The sequence below is a fragment of the Schistocerca gregaria genome, chromosome 2 (assembly GCF_023897955.1).
Source record: "Schistocerca gregaria isolate iqSchGreg1 chromosome 2, iqSchGreg1.2, whole genome shotgun sequence".
NCBI lineage: Eukaryota > Metazoa > Arthropoda > Insecta > Orthoptera > Acrididae > Schistocerca > Schistocerca gregaria.
Window position 1 is genome coordinate 591,334,187 of NC_064921.1, and position 23,472 is coordinate 591,357,658.

The 23,472-nt window shown below is 43.2% G+C and overlaps 1 non-coding gene across 1 annotated transcript; it reads left to right on the forward strand.

Annotated features, from left to right (window-relative positions):
• Positions 1 to 14,399: 14,399 nt before the first annotated feature.
• Trnap-cgg (transfer RNA proline (anticodon CGG)) lies at positions 14,400 to 14,471 on the forward strand. Its single transcript has one exon. It is a non-coding gene; the product is annotated as a tRNA-Pro (tRNA).
• Positions 14,472 to 23,472: the final 9,001 nt, after the last annotated feature.

The window sequence follows — 23,472 nt, forward strand, 5'->3', positions numbered from 1 at the left end:
ACCGGTTTCACCTGAAGAATCACGAACCTTGTCCGGTTAGTTGTTGGCAGCAGGTGTGGTCAGACTTAGAGATCCCGTCTTTCCCTGGCTGGAATGTTTTCCACAGACTGACAGGCCACAAACGACGTGGGCTAACCCTCAGGAATGCAAACGAAAAGTACCCTGTGTTATATGAGGTTTCTAATGTGTCATAATATATCTTGCCATTTCCTGGTCTCGTATTCTCTCTGAGAATTAGCTACTAAATTTGGAAATTAATATAGGTATCAATATAAATGCCTACTAAAATGGGGGTCATGATCCTTATGAACACCGCCCCCTCCCCCCAACCCCAACTCTCCCGCCATCTTGTATCAGCCCCTCGACAATTCTGGTGGACAGCAGGCAGTCAGTCACCAGTGTAAGGTTTGCCGAAAAGAGTGCTTATGCATCTGTGGTTCTAGGTTCTTCTAGAACAGTTATTACACCTTCTTCAGCGTACTGTCCCACTGAGTTGCTACCACCCGGATTTGGATGACATTTATATCAGAAAAAATGTAAGAACTCTTAGCTACGGCCAGAGTGCAACCACTTCCTCATTAGGTAATGCAGAACAGGACATTTTGTCCTAGCCAGTCGTCTACCAGATAACTATGGACGAGTGATCTTTAAGAAATATGAGCGCAGTTAGCAGTCTCTCAGCCGTCAGCAATAAAGTCATCAACTGCGACCAGTTTGCATCACAGGCCTCTCTTTGCCCTTAGTGGCGTCACAGCCCGAGTGACAAACACAGACACCTCTCCGCTGCCTACTTATTACCCGCCATATTTTGTGCTTTTCACGTAGACTGAATCGTGCAGTAGAGGAATAGAGAACGGGGACTAAAAACCACAAGCAGCTTTCAGAAATGTTACATTAAATGAACGGCTTATTTCAGTAGTGGTACATGTCCATTTTTATTCATTTTGAGATACAGAGTCCTAAAGTTAAACGAGTGCTGAAAAATCTGCAGTTAAAATACCAAAAATATTCAAGTATATGGCTTGTTGCTAGAGATGAACCTTTCTTTCTGTTTGTTTGGATCATTAATTTCAGCAGTATTATAGGTAGAAAAGTGGAGGCAATGGAGCTGTACCACTATTGAAATAAAATAAATTGAACATTGTACATAAACCTGTTAATTCTGTTACTGCAAATAATTTTCATTACAGTTTTAATGTACACCTTATTATTAAATTCACACGTATAATTGAACTACACAGTCAGATATGTTTCAGGTCAATTGCTTTCTGTAAAACTAAGGATTACGTTCCTCTTCTTCTTCTTCTTCTTCTTCTTCTTCTTCATGTTTCAGACCTCTGCCTTCTGTTTGCAGAGCAAGGAAATAACTATGTTTGATAGATGGAATATAAGGGAGCAAATCAAGCATATCCTGCTTTTTTTCTTTTTCAGCACTTTTCTCATGTGTTGATAAAAGTTGTGAAACAGCAATAGTAGCATATGCGTGTGGTCTCCCTCTACCACGTTTGGGAGCAAAGTTTAGGACGTGGAAGTCAATGTCATCATTCAGTGTTCCCTTGTAGAGCACTTTGTACGGCTTCTGCCTCTCAAAACGCATCCATTTTATTTTCAGCCCATAACATCGAACATACTTCCTCATTTTGCTTCCTTCTTACCACTCCATTTTGTAACTGTTTCAATGCTAAAAAGTCAGAATGCTTCATTTCTGTGCATACAAATTTATTTTTTTCTGCCGGTTTTCCTAATTGTTTCAAAAATATCATCTGGGGAAAACAGAAACTCTTTCTTTCTTAATTGTTTTTCTATCTGGGCAAAACCCCCGTCAATTGTCAGGTATGAGTGACCTGGGAGCAGGAACTTTAAATCAATAATATTGACATGACACTGAGGAGATTGTGTCGTTTTCATTAGTGTTAGGGCAATGTTTATGTTCCTGTTTTGCCCACCACACTTGTCACTGTACGCATCTACCTGTTTTTGAGAAGTAACCCACTTTTCAATTTGTTTCAATGAACAGATACCAATTTCCTGTAAACCTCTTCATCGAGATGTTTCATCCCAAAAATACTTATGGATTTTGCCGTCAGTTAAATTATGGCATCCAAAATTAAACACGCACATGTTTCTTTTGTAGCACGATATCGATGTTGCCAGTTTAGGAAATGCAAGTGCTTTTTGCAGGTCGAAGGTAAACACGAACGTCTGGGAATCTACCTCTTTACTACAGTAGAAGTAGTAGTAGTAGTAGTAGTAGTAGTAGTAGTAGATGGGTTTTGGGCGCACGACAGCAAGGTCTTCAGCGCCCGTTCAGCAACATAGTGAGACGGGTGTCAAGAAAAATCGCAGAACAGGAATATAAAACGAAACAGAAAACATGGGTAACAATCGTCGAAAAACATGTGCTCACCCACACCAAAGCGTGGGATGAAGCAGAGCGTCAGCAGTAAAAATATGGACAACACAGGAAGAAAATGATAGAGGGAGCTAAAACAATGTAGCAGATGTGGCTGGCTGACCGCAAGGAAAAAAAGGGGAGGGGTAAGCCACTCTACATTACAATAAAACCTCCAGCCTAAAATTTTAGGCCAGAGTCCAGACACATCACAAAACTTAAAAACCCTATTCACACACGTCTCATGATTAGCTAAAACAGAAGGCAGATCCCCATCAACTTGTGCTTCTGCCCGTGCATCACGGTATAAAATGCAGTCTGTTAAAATGTGCCGGACAGAGATGTGCACACCACAAGCATCACAAAACGGAGGATCCTCCCGCCGTAATAAAAAGCTATGGGTGAGAGGACAATGCCCGATCCGAAGACGTGTGAGGGCCACCTCCTCCCGCCTGAGCAACCGGCAGGAGGAACGCCACGGCCGAATGGTTGACTTTATCAACCGCAGTTTATTGGCCGTCACCGCCAGCCATTCGTCCTCCCACAACTCCATGCACTTCCTGTGGAGTGCAGCGATGACTGACTGCAAGGGAATAGGACACTGGACCACATCCTGCTCTCTGCAGGCCTCCTTGGCAGCCCGATCGGCCTGTTCATTGCCCCATACGCCGACATGACCAGGCACCTAGCAGAAGGATACTTCTGTACCCCGCCGTTGGAGCAAGAACAGTTGGTCATGTATCAGCTGGACCATCTCCTCAGTCGGGTACAGGTTCTGCAGTGATTGTAAGGCACTAAGAGAATCGGAGTAGAGAAGAAATCGATCGCCCCGAACACGATTCATCTGCTCCAGTGCCTTCAGGATCGCGTGGAGCTCCGCAGCGAAAACGGTATATTCAGCAGGGAGGCGAATCCGGGTAACTTGATCATGGAACACTACAGAACAGGCAAGGAAATTCTCCTGTTTGGAGCCATCAGTGTAAACGACAGTGAAACCGTGATGCACATCTAAAATGTTAAAAAACAGAGATTGGAATGTAAAATCTGGTGTGCGATCTTTCTTAAAATCAAATCTAAAATAAGTCAAATCTAAAATAAGTTTGGGTCTCCGGAGGAGCCAAGGAGGAGATCTGCTCCAACCGCGACGCAAAACACGAAGACCAGCCATAGACATCGCAGCGAGGCAATCCTGTGCGCGAATCCCATAGGGCTGCGTCGCACGTTGCCGGTTATGAAATAACTGTGCCAGAGGAGGCTGAGCAACGGTATGGTATGCAGGGGTGTATGGTGTGGACAAAGTTTTACACGCCTGGCGCACTGTAAGTAGCCGTCGCCGCATATGAAGTGGCAGTTCACCAGCCTCTGCACAGAGGCTTGGTATGGGGCTAGTTCGGAATGCCCCAGTGGCCAACCGAAGCCCTTCATGGTGCACAACGTCCAACATCTTTAAGTAAGAAAGCCTCGCAGACCCATACACCATGCACCCATAATCGAGCCGAGATCGCACAAACGCCCTATAAAACTGGAGCAGACAAGTCCTCTCAGCTCCCAATGTACTGTGGCTAAGACATTTTAAAATACTTAAAGCCTTAAGTGACCGCCGTTTCAGGTCTTTAAGATGAGGTAACCACGTGAGCTTCGAGTCAAAAATAAGCCCCAGAAACCTCACCGTGTCTTTAAAAGTAAGAATAGTGTCCCTCATCCGCAACCCAGGAAAGGTTAAAATCGAACGAGAACGGTTAAAAAAAACACATACAGACTTCTCGGTGCAAAACTTAAAACCACTCTTCCGTGCCCAGCCATCCAAACGCCTAATCGTAAGTTGCAACTGACGAGTTGTCGTTGCAAGGCTTGAAGAAGAGCAAAACAAAGAGAAATCATCGTGCTGTGTCTGTAGCCACTGCTGTTCCTGCAGCTTCAGCCCTCCTAAGGCGAAGCTGCTTTTCAGTTTGAAGCTTTCTCTTTTCTTCTGCATTGGTAGCAGCGTCTATTTCAAAGCTCAATTTGTCACCAAAAGAGCAAGTGTCTTTACGTGGTGGTTGAAACGACAGGTTGAAGTCTTTGTTAAAGATTTTTCGATAGATGTGCTCTCCAACAATTTCTTTATTCTGAAATATGCATTTATCTTTGCACAAATCGTACGTTTTGGCTATACACAGCCCAGGATTTAAAATCCTTTGGTGGGGATTGTCCTTCCTTGTATAATGGCTCTCAGACACTGTAAAGTTTTTTTTTTCTTTATTGTTATTTTGAAACCTGTTTACAGGCAGGCCTCCAGCAGCATACTACGCCGCTCTTCGGCCTCAGAGAAACATGCAAGATACAGATGATGACAATGTGAGATAAAAATACGGTGGACATATAAACGGAGACAAACACTTTTTAAAATACATGGAGCCGTTCACGGGCATAGAGTCCAAGATAAAAGTTGTTCAGCCACTTGGACACATACATAGACGAAAATTGTCACACGTGAATGTAGGTGCACAAATCGAATAACACTGAACCACCTAAGCACAAAACGACGGCACACACAGAAACACGAGGCGTTGATCTCCGGCGCGCGAATGTTTACTAACCGTGTACGAGTCTGGGACCTGCCCAGAGAGGAGGAGGGGGTGTGGGAGAGGGAAAGGGAAGAGCAGATGCCATGGGCAGGGGAGAGAGGGGGAGGGGAGGAAAACTGGTGAGCCTGGGGTAAGAGGGGTGGAGGAAGGGGACGGGGGAAAAGGAAAGAGAAGGGAGGGAGGGTGCCTAAAGGAGAGGACACAGGAAGTGGGGGGCGGGGAGGATCAAAGTTGATAGGAGGGGTAGATGGAGGGGAGGAGGACATCATCAGGGAGGGGGAGCTGGCGGAAGCCACCTTGGGAGAGGGTAAGGAGGGTGGAGAGATGGAGACCAGGTGGGACGTGGGAATACAGGCGTGGCAGCGGGCGGGGGTGGGAGAGTGTGGGCAAGACAAGCGGGTGAAGAGGGTCGAGTTTGCGGGAGGTGTACAGGATCCGTACCCTTTCAAGGAAAAGGAGAAGGTGGGGGAATGGAATGAGATCGCACAGGATCTGCATGGAGGAGGGGAGACGGATGCAATAGACGAGGCGGAGAGCATGGCGTTCAAGGATTTGAAGGAATTTATAAAAGGTAGGGGGGGGGGGGTGGAGATCCAGGCCGGATGGGCGTAACAAAGGATAGGGCGGATGAGAAATTTATAGGTGTGGAGAATGGTGGAAGGTTCCAGACCCCACGTACGTCCCGAAAGGAGTTTGAGGAGATGGAGTCGGGAGTGTGCCTTGGCTTGGATTGTCTGGAGATGTGGGGGTCCAGGAGAGGCGACGGTCGAGGGTGACGCCAAGGTACTTGAGGGTGGGGGTGAGGGCGATAGGACGGCCATAGACGGTGAGATAGAAATCAAGGAGGCGAAAGGAAGGGGTGGTTTTGCCTACGATGATCGCCTGGGTTTTGGACTGGAAAGTTTTTGATGTGTTCCTTTACATCATTGATCAGATCTTCCAGTACAGAGAATTTGTTCTGATGTTTGCCTATTCCATCTAGGTGAGGTGTACCTTCTTCCTTGTTTTTTGTTAAAAGCCTAGAGAGTCGTCCATTAGAAATGTCAAAAGTATTCAAGAAAAACTTTTTGCGTACTATTGCACAGTTTTGGTTCACGTATAATCGATATTCATAAATACAGCTTTTTTGAGAACCAGAGCCATCTCTTGGTCGTCGGCGGTTAACTGAATTATACGTGCATAAACCATTCAGATGACTATTTTGGCGATTAATATCATGCACAGCCCAGAAATTGGCTAATAACATGTCCCTGTCATCCTCTGAAATTTTCTTGAAATATTTACATGCACACTTGCAGTCCACATTGCGAAATGTTTCTGGAGGAATTATTTTACCAGTGTTCCTTTTTTTTCTTTCGAATGTGCTTTTCATATGTGTCCGTTTTCCTTGCACACCACTTGCTTTCAGTACATTTCCTTTTTGTCAGCATATTTGCGGCTGCACCGTTCGCACAGGAATCAGTAAAAGTGTCTCCTGTTTCGTCCTTTTTTGCACTTTATTTGGAAGTTTCATCGTCATCGGTACTGGTACCTAGATAGAAAGTAACACAAGTTATGATTTATACAGCACCAGATGATTGAAAACATACGTATATGTGAAAGACATTGAGATGTACGCCCTCATTTTCCATTGTTATGGTCAACATAACCTTCATTCTCGCATTTTTTAAATTTTTTATTTATTTATTTTTTTTGAACAAAATTTCTATAATACTGAGAGGAAAGTAAGTAAATTCTTTTTACCTGCAATGATTCGAAAATCTGGATCAGTCACTTGATAATGCTCCTGAATCCAACATCTTCGTAAGAAATAGCAACCCACTGCAATACACAAAAGCACACGGACTTGTACCACTACTGAAATAAATTCCTGCTTGCTTCCTCTAATGAGTCAGCATTGAGGTTGCACTCTGTTGGCAGCAGGACGAAACTATAACTGTTCCACTGTGCAAATAAATTAAAAACGACTTGTGTGAGTACGTGCGTGAGGATAACTCCAGTTTTTTTTTGAAAAGTGGACTTGTACCACTATTGAAATAAGCCCTTCAAATACAAGTTACTTGTATCATTTTCGAGCTTTTGTCCACTGTGCAGTCACTAGAGCTTGAACCCACGCTAAAGAAAGAGCTTTTAAATGTGAAAAGCCAAACTCAGGAGATAAAACTAGAATCGAAAAGATACATCACTAAATCTGCAGGAGACCGCTCGACTAGCCGCGCGGTCTAACTCGCTGCCTCACTAGCGGGAAGGAGCGCCGGTCCCCGGCACGAATACGCCCTGTGGATTAGTGTCCAACTCCGGTGTGCTGGCCGGTCTGTGGATAGTCTTTAAGGCGGTTTTCCATCTGCCTCGGCGAATGCCACCTAGTTCCCATTATTCCGCCTCAGTTACACTATGTCGGCGATTGCTCCACAAAGACTGTTTCCACGTACGCTAACACGATAATTACTCTACCACGCAAACATTTGGGGCTACACTCGTCTGGTATGAGACGTTCCCGGGGGAGCCCACTGGGGGCCGAATCGAGCAATAAACCTGGGTTCGGTGTGGGGCGGCGGTGGGGCGATTGGACTGCTGTTGCCTGTTGTGGGGTTGTGAACCACTGAGGCCTCCGGCCGGACGAAGCCTCTCCGTGGTTTCTAGGTCCCCGGTTCAATACACAATACACACACAAATCTGCAGAAATCTGTGATTCCTTGGAAAATAAGAGTAACGTCTGTCTACTGTTGTTTACTGGACTTTCGTTGCTCACTTCAGAATAACTGTTTGTAAAAATATTATATTTTTTAAGTGATTGCCTTCAGATCTTTACCACAGTGTATCTCTCAGAACAGTGAATATAGTCAACTATTGTTTACAGAAGCAGTTTAGATATTTCTCTATGATTTGCGCTGCTTAGCAATAAACTTTCAAATTTAATTGTTTGAAATAACTTGAATCCTACAACGACAAGTTGAAACACTGTATTATGTTGAAACTTCCTGGCAGATTAAAACTGTGTGCCCGACCGAGACTCGAACTCGGGACCTTTGCCTTTCGCGGGCAAGTGCTCTACCATCTGAGCTACCGAAGCACGACTCACGCCCGGTACTCACAGCTTTACTTCTGCCAGTATCCGTCTCCTACCTTCCAAACTTTACAGAAGCTCTCCTGCGAACCTTGCAGAACTAGCACTCCTGAAAGAAAGGATATTGAGGAGACATGGCTTAGCCACAGCCTGGGGGATGTTTCCAGAATGAGATTTTCACTCTGCAGCGGAGTGTGCGCTGATATGAAACTTCCTGGCAGATTAAAACTGTGTGCCCGAACGAGACTCGAACTCGGGACCTTTGCCTTTCGCGGGCAAGTGAGTACCGGGCGTGAGTCGTGCTTCGGTAGCTCATTTGGTAGAGCACTTGCCCGCGAAAGGCAAAGGTCCCGAGTTCGAGTCTCGGTCGGGCACACAGTTTTAATCTGCCAGGAAGTTTCATATCAGCGTACACTCCGCTGCAGAGTGAAAATCTCATTCTGAAAACTATATTATGTTGTTGTATTAAAGCACGTATGCACGGATTCGGTAAATGTGAGATAATCTCACTGCTTAGCCTGTTTGCAGTGAACATCAACAATGCTAGAAAGGACTTTAGAATTGTTGTAAGCATTCATGTATTTTAATAAACAAGGCCGTACATAACCTATTACGTGGAGAATAACACTTTAGTAACTCGGAAAGATTTCTACTTTACCTGCATGTTGATGATCGAGATCCAAATGCTTAATAGACGCTTCATGAGGCGTTTATATACAGTACTTTGTCAAGTCTCTGACACAAACTGGGCAAAGAGTGCAGATCTCTTTTTGAATGTTCTCATTATTTTCATCTTCTCAGAGTCGAAGACCTGCGAAACTGACACAAAGTAACATGCAACAAACCTAGTCTAAAGCTATGTCTGAAACTTACCCAGTAACAAGTATTTGTAGCCTACAGAAGTGCTTCAAACATATACAATACGTGACTGTTGTCGTCGTATGTAGCAAAGAATAAAATTTGTCATTTGTAAGTTTTCTAATATTGTTAGAGCAAAGTAAGCTTTTTCCATCGCATTAGGAAGTTGAAAAATTTCTTAAGTAACTAAGGGATTCTGGGCAGGTTGAAATCTTGAAGTTTTCCATTTTTGTTTTCTTTATTGACCTTAATCTATGAAATTTCCATTTGCAACCGTATACGATACATATTAATTAGAGTCTCATTTCTTTTTTATTCACTGATTTAAATAAAACACAGCGCGGTTGTGACTATGTACATTTGACAATTCTCAGACCGAAATTTATTTTTTTGGATCACCCGAATCCGACGGTAATTACTTAGGAATTGGGGGTTCAAATGAAATGTCGTGTGGCTGTGTCCTCCCATTGAGTAGACCGGTCGCCTGGTGCAAGTCTTTTGAGCCGACGCCACTTCGGCGACTTGCGCTTCGATGGGGATGAGATAATGATGATTTGAACAACACAACACCGAGTCCGTGAGTGGAGAAAATCTCCGACGCAACCAGCAATGAAACCCGGGCCGCTTTGTACGGAATTCCATCATTCTGACCATTCAGCTGTCGGGGCAGACAGGGATTTAAAAGCTTTCATACCAGTTGAGAAAGAGAGGCCATATGGAGAAAATGCAACTATCACTAAACTGGAGTGCATAGCTCATGTACAAAAGCGAATGCATATATGGCTGCCGACTACTGAATACTGCGTACATGAGTAAGCTACGGTACTTCAAGATGGAAGAGGATTAGATACTAAGAACAGATTCATAGAATTTGTCTCAAATGAAATTCAAAATTATTATGGCCTCACTATCATTGAAAATCTTGTTAATGTAGAAGACATGAGAAAAGCTGTACAGCCAGTTTATTCACCTCTCTTCAACAGATGATAAATTCATTCATAGCCTATGATCTCCAAGAACTCTGCATCGAGCAAATACCACAGAGCAGAGCAAAATGGTAAGAAATTTATTCATAGACCAGCTATACTTTTTGTCATAGTGGAGGTCTTGAAACGAACTTACAAAGATCCGTCAGATGTAAGACCATTGAAGAAGTGTCTTCATGGCCTAACTCAGGATGCTAACAAGTCCATCAACAGCAAAATCTGAGACAGAGTTAGCAAGACAATGTTTGTGTCAATTAATACACTCCATTTTGGTGTCTTTGACGCAGTGGTAACGTTCAATGACAGAAATGTTGCAACATTTGAAATCCTGGAAAGACTGCTACAACCTGTTGGTTGTTTCACAGTGGGAGAACTGATAAATTTAGCTAAGGAAAGACTTGTACCATCAGAGACAACTGTTAGAAACCTGGAAACAAAGGGAAGACAGTGCAGATGAGCAGGGAGTAGAAAACTGCAAGATGAAATGCAAGAGGCAGCTGACAGCCCAATACGCGGAGCAGGGATATGCTCACAACTTTAACGGCTTATTCCAGTAAATTGTTTTTTTTTAAGTTTAAAGTGTACTTTTTCTTAGTTAATATGCGCTACAATTCGTTGAAAATTACAGAGTGTACTCACTGGGGGGTGTGTGAATATTTTAACGAAGGGATTTTCTTCTTTTGTATATCTGAGAAAGACGTTAGTGCCTTACCTGCAGAAAGAGTAGACAGATTTATTCTTATGTTCACTTTTTACAAAAACAACTATTACCTCTAAGCTAATCAATACCATCACAATCCCTCTGATAAAGTGGTTAAAAATGTGTAAGAAATTATTATTCCCAATAGTTTCTGAGAGAAGGGAATTTTTTTATATGAATAAATTTTACATTGTTTAAGTTGGGTTGTTTTAGGGGAAGAGACCAAACAGCGAGGTCGTCGGTCTCATCGGATCAGGGACGGACGGGGAAGGAAGTCGGCCGTGCCCTTGCAAAGGAACCATCCCAGCATTTGCCTGGAGTGATTTAGGGAAATCACGGAAAACCAAAATGAGGAGGGCCGGACGCGGGATTGAACCGTCGTCCTCCCGGAGTCCAGTGTGCTACCACTGTGCCACCTCGCTCGCACATTGTTTAAGACTGGAATTTTCCAGCCCGTCCGTACCACTTTAATATTTGCATTATCAAATCAGAGTATTGGTTCTTGCAGAGGATCTCGGAACTGATACGCAGTTTTCGGAAAGAACGTTAAAAGTATTGGCTTTAACCCACTGTTTTCGTTCCTGGAGTGCGGGCAAGACGTTTATGTTATAGTACGGATTTCTTGGGCCTTCGTTCGGTTTACCTCCTTTCTACACCGTATTCACTTACTTTTAACGAGTCCACGCTCTGTTTACAGAGGAAGCGACCTATCGCAGCCCAAACAATTCTTCCTTTTCCAAGATGATCCTGTGGTAATATTGTAAAATAGATAGCACTGTTTCTGAACACTGGATAGGCTCGTCCTTCCCACAGAGTGCCCCATCAGGGAAATTAAGCTCTTTCTATCCGGCAAGAATCACTCCGCCTGAGGTTTTCACAAATGCCACAAGGAATCTGAAACTCGCCTTTATACCGTCATCACGTCATTTTGGTTATTTTATATGGAGATCAACACTCCCCACTTCAAACTCTAAAATAGTACTCTCCTCCAGGATACCAACTGAAATAACTTCAGTAATACACTCCTGGAAATTGAAATAAGAACACCGTGAATTCATTGTCCCAGGAAGGGGAAACTTTATTGACACATTCCTGGCAACAGATACATCACATGATCACGCTGACAGAACCACAAGCACATAGACACAGGCAACAGAGCATGCACAATGTCGGCACTAGTACAGTGTATATCCACCTTTCGCAGCAATGCAGGCTGCTATTCTCCCATGGAGACGATCGTAGAGATGCTGGATGTAGTCCTGTGGAACGGCTTGCCATGCCATTTCCACCTGGCGCCTCAGTTGGACCAGCGTTCGTGCTGGACGTGCAGACCGCGTGAGACGACGCTTCATCCAGTCCCAAACATGCTCAATGGGGGACAGATCCGGAGATCTTGCTGGCCAGGGTAGTTGACTTACACCTTCTAGAGCACGTTGGGTGGCACGGGATACATGCGGACGTGCATTGTCCTGTTGGAACAGCAAGTTCCCTTGCCGGTCTAGGAATGGTAGAACGATGGGTTCGATGACGGTTTGTATGTACCGTGCACTATTCAGTGTCCCCTCGACGATCACCAGAGGTGTACGGCCAGTGTAGGAGATCGCTCCCCACACCATGATGCCGGGTGTTGGCCCTGTGTGCCTCGGTCGTATGCAGTCCTGATTGTGGCGCTCACCTGCACGGCGCCAAACACGCATACGACCATCATTGGCACCAAGGTAGAAGCGACTCTCATCGCTGAAGACGACACGTCTCCATTCTTCCCTCCATTCACGCCTGTCGCGACACCACTGGAGGCGGGCTGCACGATGTTGGGGCGTGAGCGGAAGACGGCCTAACGGTGTGCGGGACCGTAGCCCAGCTTCATGGAGACGGTTGCGAATGGTCCTCGCCGATACCCCAGGAGCAACAGTGTCCCTAATTTGCTGGGAAATGGCGGTGCGGTCCCCTACGACACTGCGTAGGATCCTACGGTCTTGGCGTGCATGCGTGCGTCGCTGCGGTCCGGTGCCAGGTCGACGGGCACGTGCACCTTCTGCCGACCACTGGCGACAACATCGATGTACTGTGGAGACCTCACGCCCCACGTGTTGAGCAATTCGGCGGTACGTCCACCCGGCCTCCCGCATGCCCACTATACGCCCTCGCTCAAAGTCCGTCAACTGCACATACGGTTCACGTCCACGCTGTCGCGGCATGCTACCAGTGTTAAAGACTGCGATGGTGCTCCGTATGCCACGGCAAACTGGCTGACACTGACGGCGGCGGTGCACAAATGTTGCGCAGCTAGCGCCATTCGACGGCCAACACCGCCGTTCCTGGTGTGTCCGCTGTGCCGTGCGTGTGATCATTGCTTGTACAGCCCTCTCGCAGTGTCCGGAGCAAGTATGGTGGGTCTGACACACCGGTGTCAATGTGTTCTTTTTTCCATTTCCAGGAGTGTATATTTGGAATTACAATAACTCTAAAAATTACGGGTGTTAGATGAGAGCAGAATAAGCAATTACAAGTAAGGCAAATTTGTTTGCGTAAAAACAAAGCAGTAGTTCATTTCTGATGACAAGTTCCTTGTTTCAAACAACTCATTTTGGGATCCTCCGTCACCCATTTAATTTTGACCCACGAAAGTTTGTGACATCCCATACAGCGTGATTTTGTGATGATCTTACAAAATTCCAGGAATGATTGAGAAAGATAAATGTACCAATTTGCGAAAATGGACCCTGTTCCGGTAACGACTGAGTCAAAAGTTATAAGCGAAAAGCCGCGCGGTAGCCGAGCGGTCTCGGGCGTCTTGTCACGGTCCGCGCCTCTTCCCCCGTCGTAGGTTCGAGTCCTCCCTCGGGCATGGGCGTCGTCCTTAGCGTAAGTTAGTTTAGGTTACGTTATGTAGTGTGTAAGCTTAGGGACCGATGAACTCAGCAGTTTGGTTCCATAAACCCTGACCGAAAATTTTAAATGTAAGCGGTGGTGGTGGTTAGTGTTTAACGTCCCGTCGACAACGAGGTCATTATAGACGGAGCGCAAGCTCGGGTTAGGGAAGGATATCGGCCGTACCCTTTCAAAGGAACCATCCCGGCGTTTGCCTGAAACGATTTAGGGAAATCACGGAAAACCGAAATCAGGATGGCCGGAGACGCGATTGAACCGTCGTCCTCCCGAATGCGAGTCCACCTGTGCTAACCACTGCGCCACCTCGCTCGGTTAAATATAAGCGAAAGAGGTTATTATACCTCTGAAAAGTGATCTTTATGCTGCAAGCTATTTGCTATCCACATTTTTGTAGGAGGTGGTACAGACTAAAAAAATAAAAATAGTTCAGTAAACATATGCTCTATTCTTCTTTGCCACTGGGAAACACATCCCTCACACTAAACAAGATCTCTCAGCTCTTAAGGTATGCGTTTTAGAGCCATGTTTACCACGCTGCCTTTCCTTGTTCTGGTTCATACTAGTTTCTCCCGAAATAAGGAAAGCAAAATAGAAGAGGTCCACTGCACCAGAGCGATTTTCGCTTGCAATTTTTAATTGGTCGTTCTCGGACGGGGGCACCTTACCCCACCTTCATAAGTTCCAGGGTGAACGTATCAAGGTATCCATCATCCCTGAAAATTTGTAACTTCATCACGGAATCACCCGTGTGACACTTCGTTACGACAGAGCCATACTCAGGTAAGTTCATACGTCAGCTGTATGAACGGAAGACAGCGCAGGCCGTGAGGCGAGGTGAAAGAAAGGAAAGTAATAGCTCAGCAAGTCACGCCCCCGCAGTTTTCCGCGCTGCTAGGTTTTGCGATGTCATTTTCCGTCATCAGACGAAGTTGAGCGTGGCTCGTTGGTCTAGGGGTATGATTCTCGCTTCGGGTGCGAGAGGTCCCGGGTTCAAATCCCGGACGAGCCCAAACATTTTGTACTGTACCTGCATTCTATTGAAAATATTTGCAGAGATAGGAAAAATTCTCTCTCCCCTATCCCTTTTAACTTGGCATCAGTGATCAATTTTGTCTTTCATTTTCAATATTGACTTAATGAGCCCTCCTTGGCGGATCGTAGATGAGCTATAGAACAGATATGTTTCGTTATCTTTCAAACATATGAATATTATTTTTTTTCCGTATCACTGTTTTGCTTTCATTTATTCTATCCTGCACTTACTTTCTGATGTGGTATGAGTAACTATTGAAAAAGTCCTGCTGACGTGCGATTCGTAATTGAGCTTCACGCTCTATAGTGATGTGTGTGTCTACCAAACAGGAAAGCCGGCCGAAGTGGCCGTGCGATTCTAGGCGCTGCAGTCTGGAACCGCGAGACCGCTAAGGTCGCAGGTTCGAATTCTGTCTCGGGCATGGATGTGTGTGATGTCATTAGGTTAGTTAGGTTTAACTAGTTCTAAGGTCTAGGGGACTAATGACCTCAGAAGTTGAGTGCCATAGAGCCATTTGAACCATTTTGTGAACCAAACAGGAAAGCACTGGCAACCAATTTACCTGCTTACGACATTGACCTGAATTTATTTAACAGCTGTTAAAAGTCTTGTGGTGAAAAGTACTACGCGATAGTGTCTCTTGTATCGGCTATTTAATTTTAATATGTGTATAGGGTTGTTCATTTTTCATTTCGTGTGATCGCCACGCAGAAGTGAATATGCAAGTAACTGTAGATGAATGGATCTCTCGATAATACCTTTAGTCTGTTGATGAGCAGTGTGAAATGAATCCCGGGTGCACGCGTTGTCTGTCGGATCCTCCAGAGGGTAGGCCATAGCTTGCAGCCTTTCTTGGTATCACGCCTCCTCTTCAGAAAAAAAAACAGACTTCCGTTCTCGATGTTTTCCAGTTTCTTCACTTCATATTACAAGTTTTCGTACAGTGATTCGATGGCGCTCTTTTGGATGTATGATATTATGCAAATTATGAAATGGGCAAATATTTAAATAACTTTATTAAAAGATGTTAAAAAGATTTTCTGTACACAAAAAAGTTAACAAAGGTATATTATTAAACATTTAATATACTTTTATTAGTGAAAGGCCAGAGCTTGATGCAGTGACATTAATTTTTCGATATTTTGTGTCGTATTTGGCAACTTCGATCTCCAATCGCCGTGTTCCAATAGTGACAACCTGATTCTTTTCTTTATCCGCAATCTACTGACTACACTAAATCCTCTTTCGGTTAAGTATCATGATGGGAACGCAATGGAAAACTTCTTTGCTGTATCGTATAAAGCTACTTGTAATACTGGACTTTGACATTTGACGCCAAAGTTCTTTAGGTCCATTTTTTAAATTTATAATGTAGCCCTTCATTTGTTGACTTTCGTGGTGATATTCGAGTGTTTGTGGTTTTGAAATAGGTTCTAGTACATAATCTGGAATGAACGTGTTATGGAAATCTGTTTGTAAAATCCTCTACAACTACTTTCAAATGCAAACAATAAATCAGAATATCATCATTATTTGTTTCTTCGAAGGAAAGATTAGGAAAATGATAGAATCGCCTTCGACTTGACTTTACTTTTTTTTGTTTTTTGTTTTAAGAAGTAAAAACCAGTTTCTTTTGTTTCTCATCAAATTATCTCCATGAAGCTGTAATTTCATTTCTTTAATTTTATTACACATAAATCAGTTGAATAAGCTGTATCCTTGTGCTTTTTCAATAAATTACTTCTTAAAGCTACGTGTACACTGAGGGATTTGCAGCGGAGATTTGTGCCCGGCACATGAGGTGTGTTACAAAGTGCAAGTTCCTGCAACATCGTCGCAGAATTCCGAGAAATACTCCGTTCTGGCACATGTGCCTGTATCCGCTCACTGATTGAAAATAGGGCACAAATCCCAGATACATTTTCTACTGCACTTGTGCAGTTCACAGGCAGACTCGTTGCGTTGCATCTTGGGTACAAGTAATAGTTGTGTGTACAAAGATACGTTTTCGTAGTATTCTGTGTCAGTCCTTAAATATTAATCTGAAAAGATGGAGTGGACGATAAATAATACTCTGAAAGATACTGAAGAATTTCGTGAAAGGCGTTCGTTGTGGGATCCCACATCCCCCGATTACAAAAACAGAAACGCCGAACGAGATGCAATTCATTGGCTTGCGTGTTTATTCGAAGTTTCCGATAAGGAGATGGACAGTAAATCAGATAACCTTAGGTCACAATTCCTCAGGGAATTCAATGAATGTGCTTCTTCGAAGACATCAGGTTCTGGAAGAGAAGAGATTTACTCAAAATGGTATGCCTTCGAATCGTTGCTCTTCCCAAAGAATATAAACAAACCAAGAACGAGGTTATCCACCTTTTAGGTAAGTTATAGTATATTTTTTACATAATTGTTATCAAAAATATTTATTTACATGACAATCAGCAATGCACTTGTGTTTTTTACACTTTTTCACGGAAAAAGAAAGCATTTCTATGGATTTGATATTCATCACTGAACTAAGCAAACAAATATTGCCACTCCACTTGTCCTTCGTTGGTGAAAAAATATGCAGTAAACTCATTCCTCACTTGCTTCGCGTCTTTGGCAACATGTGTGTGAGTCGGTTGTCTCTCCATCTTCCAGGTTCTATGGTCCCTCGTTCTATATTTTCATAATCGAAACTGCCTGGCGGCAAATAAATTATTAGAGCTTCTCGATTTCTTCTTAAGAAATTGTGGAGGTAAAGGCAGCATAAAGTTACAATATTTGCTTTCTTGGGATTGAGGTGAATCGGTTTCAGTAGAACACGAAAGACTGATGGTAATATGCGAAAGGCATTTTCTACAACTCGACTGACTCTACTGAGCCTGTAATTATATATTCTTTTTTTTCTGCCTTTGTTATGACTCCCTGGGAAGGGCTCCATGACGTTCTGTAATGCAAAGGCATCGTCAGCAACAATTACGTAGGGTGTAGACACTGTTCTTCCAGACAGAGATTTCGACCCTGGTACATGCAGCGCACCTGCTTGAAGGGTTTTGTTGAAGCTTGTACGATTAAATACACCTCCATCTGATATACGTCCTTGTACTCCCACATCCGCATTAATAAACTGGTAGTCGGCATCTACCAATGTCATTAAAACAATACTTTAAAGTGTCTCTGTAGTTATAATAACTGCTTCCAACATGTGCAGGATTAACTATTTGTACGTGTTTACCATCTAAAGCCCCTATGCAGTGAGGAAACTTCCAGCGAATCTCAAATTCTCGTGCAATTTCCTTCCACTGTGCTTCAGAATTCGGTACCTAAAAAAAATAACAAATATGAAGAATGTTTTCCCCTTTATTTTATTGTACATCGGAAGAGAGAAGTGAAGAGGACACAACGCTGGAAGAGCACAGAGTACCTGCATAAAAGAACAGAGTACCTCAAGCACACAACCAGAGCCTTCAAGTCAACCGAGGAAGAAGGCTAAAATTATCGGCGGCAATCTAAACACAACAGATGATGCTGCATACGAGGTGCTCAAGCGCACTAACCAGCACATTCTAGGGAAAAAGGACGACAAGTTCACTTTGTTTTCAAAATACGTTGAATGTCAACTGAGAGAAATACGAAACAATGAACGTTTAACAATTTTACAAAAGAATATGCAAGATTTGATCTCCGAAGCAAAAATGGAAGAGCTAGAAGAATTTGAGTGTTCAAGTGAAGTAATTGAATTGAACTTTGAGAGGCAGTCCGAAAATGTGTATATTTTTTCAGAAGATAACTGAAGTCAAGTAGTAACAGCTTCTTCATTTTAAATTTTCATTTAAATACAATACCTTACTCTCTCCTTGAACTGCCTTTATTATAACTTCACACACGTTTGGTATTATTTGACCAATTTTGGATTTGGAAATCATGTGCATGTACATCAACGAGCTATACGAATCTCCAGTACCTAAAAAGCGTAATGTAGCGGCAAGTTGTTCACCAGGAGTTACAGAATCTCGAAAATTTGTGTCCTTCAATGTGTCGTATTGGGCAGTCATATATAGTAATACTTCAAAGTCCGTCGTAGACATACGAACAAAATTTTTGAAACCCTGTAAGTCTTGAAATTTTAGGTCACTCATCACTGAACTGTAAGCTACATGACTACACCGTTTACTGAGAAAATTACGCACCCACCATCTACGTTCCTTTATCCGATTTTTATTCTCCCGTTTTACAATTAGATTCACAGCGCTAGCGCACTGAAATAAAAGTTCTGCGTCAGACGCACTCAAAGTGCCTTAAAAGAAGCACAGTCCAAGCAGATGTGATGTCATCGCTTCCCATATCATTACGTAGGGGGGTTCTTTCTGACCCGACTGTGTAATGAGTCTCTTGTTGGTCCAAATGAAAATATTTCCAAGCACATGAGCTGCCATGATTGCACATTCGTCTGAAAATATAACTTTTCACGGTTCACTATATTTGTAAATTGAGTTAACAAAGTACGATTTTCTAAAACGCAATCAATCCGATCTGCATCTGAGACGTTTACGATCGTCGGTCGAAAATGTCTGACGACCTGAATGCCTTTTTTCATTTGATGTCGGACTGTTGTCCTCGGTATAGCGAGTTTCGAAGCACGTTTGCCTTTCGACTTCATAGAATATGGTTCAATCGAAACAGAGACTCCTGCACACGTCTCTTCTCCTGTCTTCTTCCTTCAATACCGCGACCTGCCTTTAACATTGCCCAAACGAAAAGACGTCTTTTCCAGTTCGGACGTGTTGCCTTTCACGGTGGAGTCTTATTTAATACTTCTAGAATGCTCCCATAATCTCTCATTTCTCTGTCCTGTGTATTATCATTTATGCATCCACACACTTGCCACTAAGCGCTCCTCAACAGGGTAGCTATGACCGCTCACGTTTGCCACGGATTTAAATCAAAACTCAACTGCTACCGCGTAAACATGTAAACATTAATTGATTCCAACTGATAAGAAATAACTTAGCTACCAACCTCGATAAAAACTTTTAATACTAAACAAGAGTTACAGGGGTACCGGGACCTCTCGCCCACCCTGTACGTTGCTACAAATAAATACCACTCGTAACGCTCTTTCACGATACTTTATTTCCGCGAGTCGTTTACTGACGGAAAATTAATAAAGGATGGCTCAATTCCATTAGTTGAAGAAATGTGTTCAGAGAAAGATAATTTATTTAAAAACATCAGTTACTCAGCGAACACTGTAGCTCAAAAAGTAAATAATGTTGCTGAAAATATATTAACTGAGCTGTATGACAAAAATCGACACTCAGACTTGTTCTCTTTGGCTCTAGATGAGTCAATAGATGTTTCAGATTGAGATTTTCGCCCTGCAGCCGAGTTTGCGCTGATATTAAACTACCTGGTAAATTAGAAATGTGTGCCGGAACGAGAATGGAAATCGGGACGTTTGCCTTTCGCGGGCAGTGCTCTACGGAAGGTAGGAGACGAGATATTGGCATAACTGAAGCTGTGAGGATGGGTCCTCAGTCGCGTTTGGTTAGCTCAGATGGTAGACAATTTCCCGCAAAAGGTAAAAGTTCCGAGATCGAATCTCGGTCCGGCACACAGTTTTAATCGGCCAGGAAGTTTCAGATTTTTCAGATAGTGAAAAAGTGTTAGTTTTCATTCGAAGGATAAATAGAAATTATGAAGTGTACGAAGAGCATTTTTACTTTCATAGCATTCATAAAGGATGGACCAGAGAGCTGTACCGTAGGTGTAACCACAACGGAGGGGTATCTGTTGAGAGGCCAGACAAATGTGTGATTCCTGAAGAGGGGCAGTAGCCTTTTCAGTAGTTGCAGGGGCTACAATCTGAATGGTTGACTGATCTGGCCATGTAATATCAACCAGAACGGCTTTGCTGTGCTGGTACTGCGAACGGCTGAAAGCAAGGAAAAACTACAGCCGTAATTTTTCCCGAGGGCATACAGCTTTACTGTACGGTTAAATGATGATGGCGTCTTCTTGGGTAAAATATTCCGGAGGTACAATAGTCCCCCATTCGGATCTCCGGGCAGGGACTACTCAGGAGGACGTCGTTATCAGGAGAAACAAATCTGGTATGGTTCGGAGCGTGGAATGTCAGACCCCTTAATCGGACAGGTACGTTATAAAATTTAAAAAGGGAAATGGATAGGTTAAAGTTAGACAGATTGGGAATTAGTGAAGGTCGGTGGCAGGAGGAACAAGACTTCTGGTCAGGTGAGTACAGAGTTGTAAATACAAAATCAAATAGGGAAATTCAGGAGTAGGTTTAATAATGCATAAAAAATAGGAGCGTGGATAAGCTACTAGGAACAGCAAAGTGAACGCATTATTGCTGCTAAGATAGACACGAAGCCCAAGCCTGTGTCAACTAGCTCCGCAGATGATGATGAGACTGAAGAAATGTATGATGCGATAAAAGAAATTATTCAGATAGTCAAGGGAGACGAAAATTTAATAGTAATAGAGGACTGGAATTCGCTAGTGGTAAAAGGAAGAGAAGGAAAAGGTGAATATGGAATGAGGGTAAGGAATGACAGAGGAAGTTGCCTGGTAGAATTCTGCAACCACAGCTATCACTTGGCTTAAGAATCATGAAAGAAGATTGTGCACATGGAAGAGGCCTGGAGACACTGGAAGGTATCAGATTGATTCTATAATGGTAAGACAGAGAATTAGGAACTAGGTTTTAAATTATAAGACATTTTCAGGTGCAGGTGTCGACTGACTACAATTTATTGGTTATGAACTGCAGAAAACTAAAGAAACTGCAAAAAGGTAGGAATTTAAGGAGATGGGACCTGGATAAACTGAAAGAACCAGAGTTTGTAGAGAGTTTCAGAGAGAGCATTAGGGAATGATTGACAAGAACGGAGGAAAGAAATATAGTAGAAGAAGATTGGGTAGCTTTGAGAGATGAAATAGTGAAGGCACCAGAGTATCAAGCAGGTAAGAAGACGAGGGTTAGTAGAAATCCTTGGGTAACAGAACAGATACTGAATTTAATTCATGAAAGGAGAAAATATAAAAATACAGTAAATGAAGTAGGTAAAAAGGAATAAAGGAAAAAATAAGACCGGCAGGAAGTGAAAAATTGCTAAGCAGGCATGGCTAGAGAACAAAGTAAGGTTGTGGAGGCATGTACACTATGTGATCGAAAGTATCCGGACACCACCAGAAACATACTGTTCTCATATTAGGTGCATTGTGCTGCCACCTACTGCTAGGTACTCCAAATCAGCGACCTCAGTAGTCATCAGAAAATGTGTGTGTGTGTGTGTGTGTGTGTGTGTGTGTGTGTGTGTGTGTGTGTGTGTGTGTGTGTGAATTCCTAATGGCCAAACTGCTGAAGTCATCACGGCTTAGACATACACTACTTACTAACATACACTAAGAACAACACACACACCCATGCTCGAGGAAGGGGCCGCGGAATCCGTGACTTGGCGCCTAAACCGCCCGGCCACTCCTCACGGATGTAGTCATTAAACATTGTGAAAGAGCAGAACGGTACGCTCCGCGGAAGTATAGGACTTCGAACGAGGTCAGGTGACTGGGTGTCACTTGTATCCTATGCCTGTACGCCAGATTTCCAAACATCCCTAGGTCCACTGTTTCCAATGGGATAGTGAAGTGGAAACGTGAAGGGACACGTACACCACAAAAGCGTACAGGTCGACCTCGTATGCTGACTGACAAAGACAGTTGAAGAGGATCGTAATGTGTAATAGGCAGACAATAGGGTGCCCAAAAAATTGGAAGTAGTTTTTATTTGAACGCAAACCCTGTTAATTTATTTGTACGATGCCAAAACATTTACATGTAAAATTTCAGAAACTTGTCAGGTTGGCTGTACTTGGTAAGAAAGACGAGGGCGCGCGCCCTCCTGTCGGTGTGTCTCTAACATAGTCTAAATGGTTGTCAGTAAGTGAAAATGTCAGTGGAATTACGTAGTAGTTCTAAAACGCGGATATTTTTAATAGGTGCGGTAAGACATCAGATAAAAGGTTCAAAACTGCCGTCTGATGGACAAGTTCTAGCAGTTTTATTTTATAATATCCGGAAAGTGAATTTAACTGTCAGTCAAAGTGCAAATCTCACTATTTTTGAATGTATGACCTTTTGGGAAATAGCGCGTATACCTATCAATTCTGTACCTAATTGTGCGAAGAAGTTAGTTAACGTTTATCAAGTTCGGAGGGAGTTGTAAAAAAATGCACATAAAACCCAAAAGGTATTTGAGCAGTGCCGGCTAGAGTTTATCAACAAGTTGGATGATTTGTTCGACATTATACACACCGATGCACTTCAGTTAGTGAAAATAAATGAAGATAAAATATTTTTACAGTGACAGAGAGAGCCAGGTCGGCCTGGTCACTTAGCTGGAGTGGACAAGAAAATGGCTAATAAAGAGGAAAGGTAGCGCATCAGAACTACTGAGGAAGAAAACCGACGTGCTAAATATTTTTCCACGTCACCTCCTTCAACAGCATCTTATGAAGCATTACAAAATGACTCATCTTCAGATTGTAATGAAAATGAGATGTGTTTGCAAGAAAATTTCCCAACTGCGATTGAGAACATAAAATCTGGTACGAATAAAACAACTATGCTGAAAAATTTCGTTACTCCAAAATTAGTAGCACAGCTAGATAGGTGTCAGTTGAGCGTGAGAGATTCAGTGTACATTCTTGATGCTACCATTGAGGCACTTGGATATAGTACTGATGAATTTCCAATAAGTAATTCCTCTTTTCAAAGAATTCGTTCAGAGAAACGGAAATAGCGTGTGGAAGCTATAAAAGTAATTTTCAAAACGCGGTACCAGATGTTGTGACTGTTAATTGGGATGGCAAACTGTTGCCTGCTGCACATGATCGGGAATGAAAAGAGGAACGTCTTCCAATAGTTATTTCATATAGAAATAAAGGGCAACTTATTGCTGTGCCAA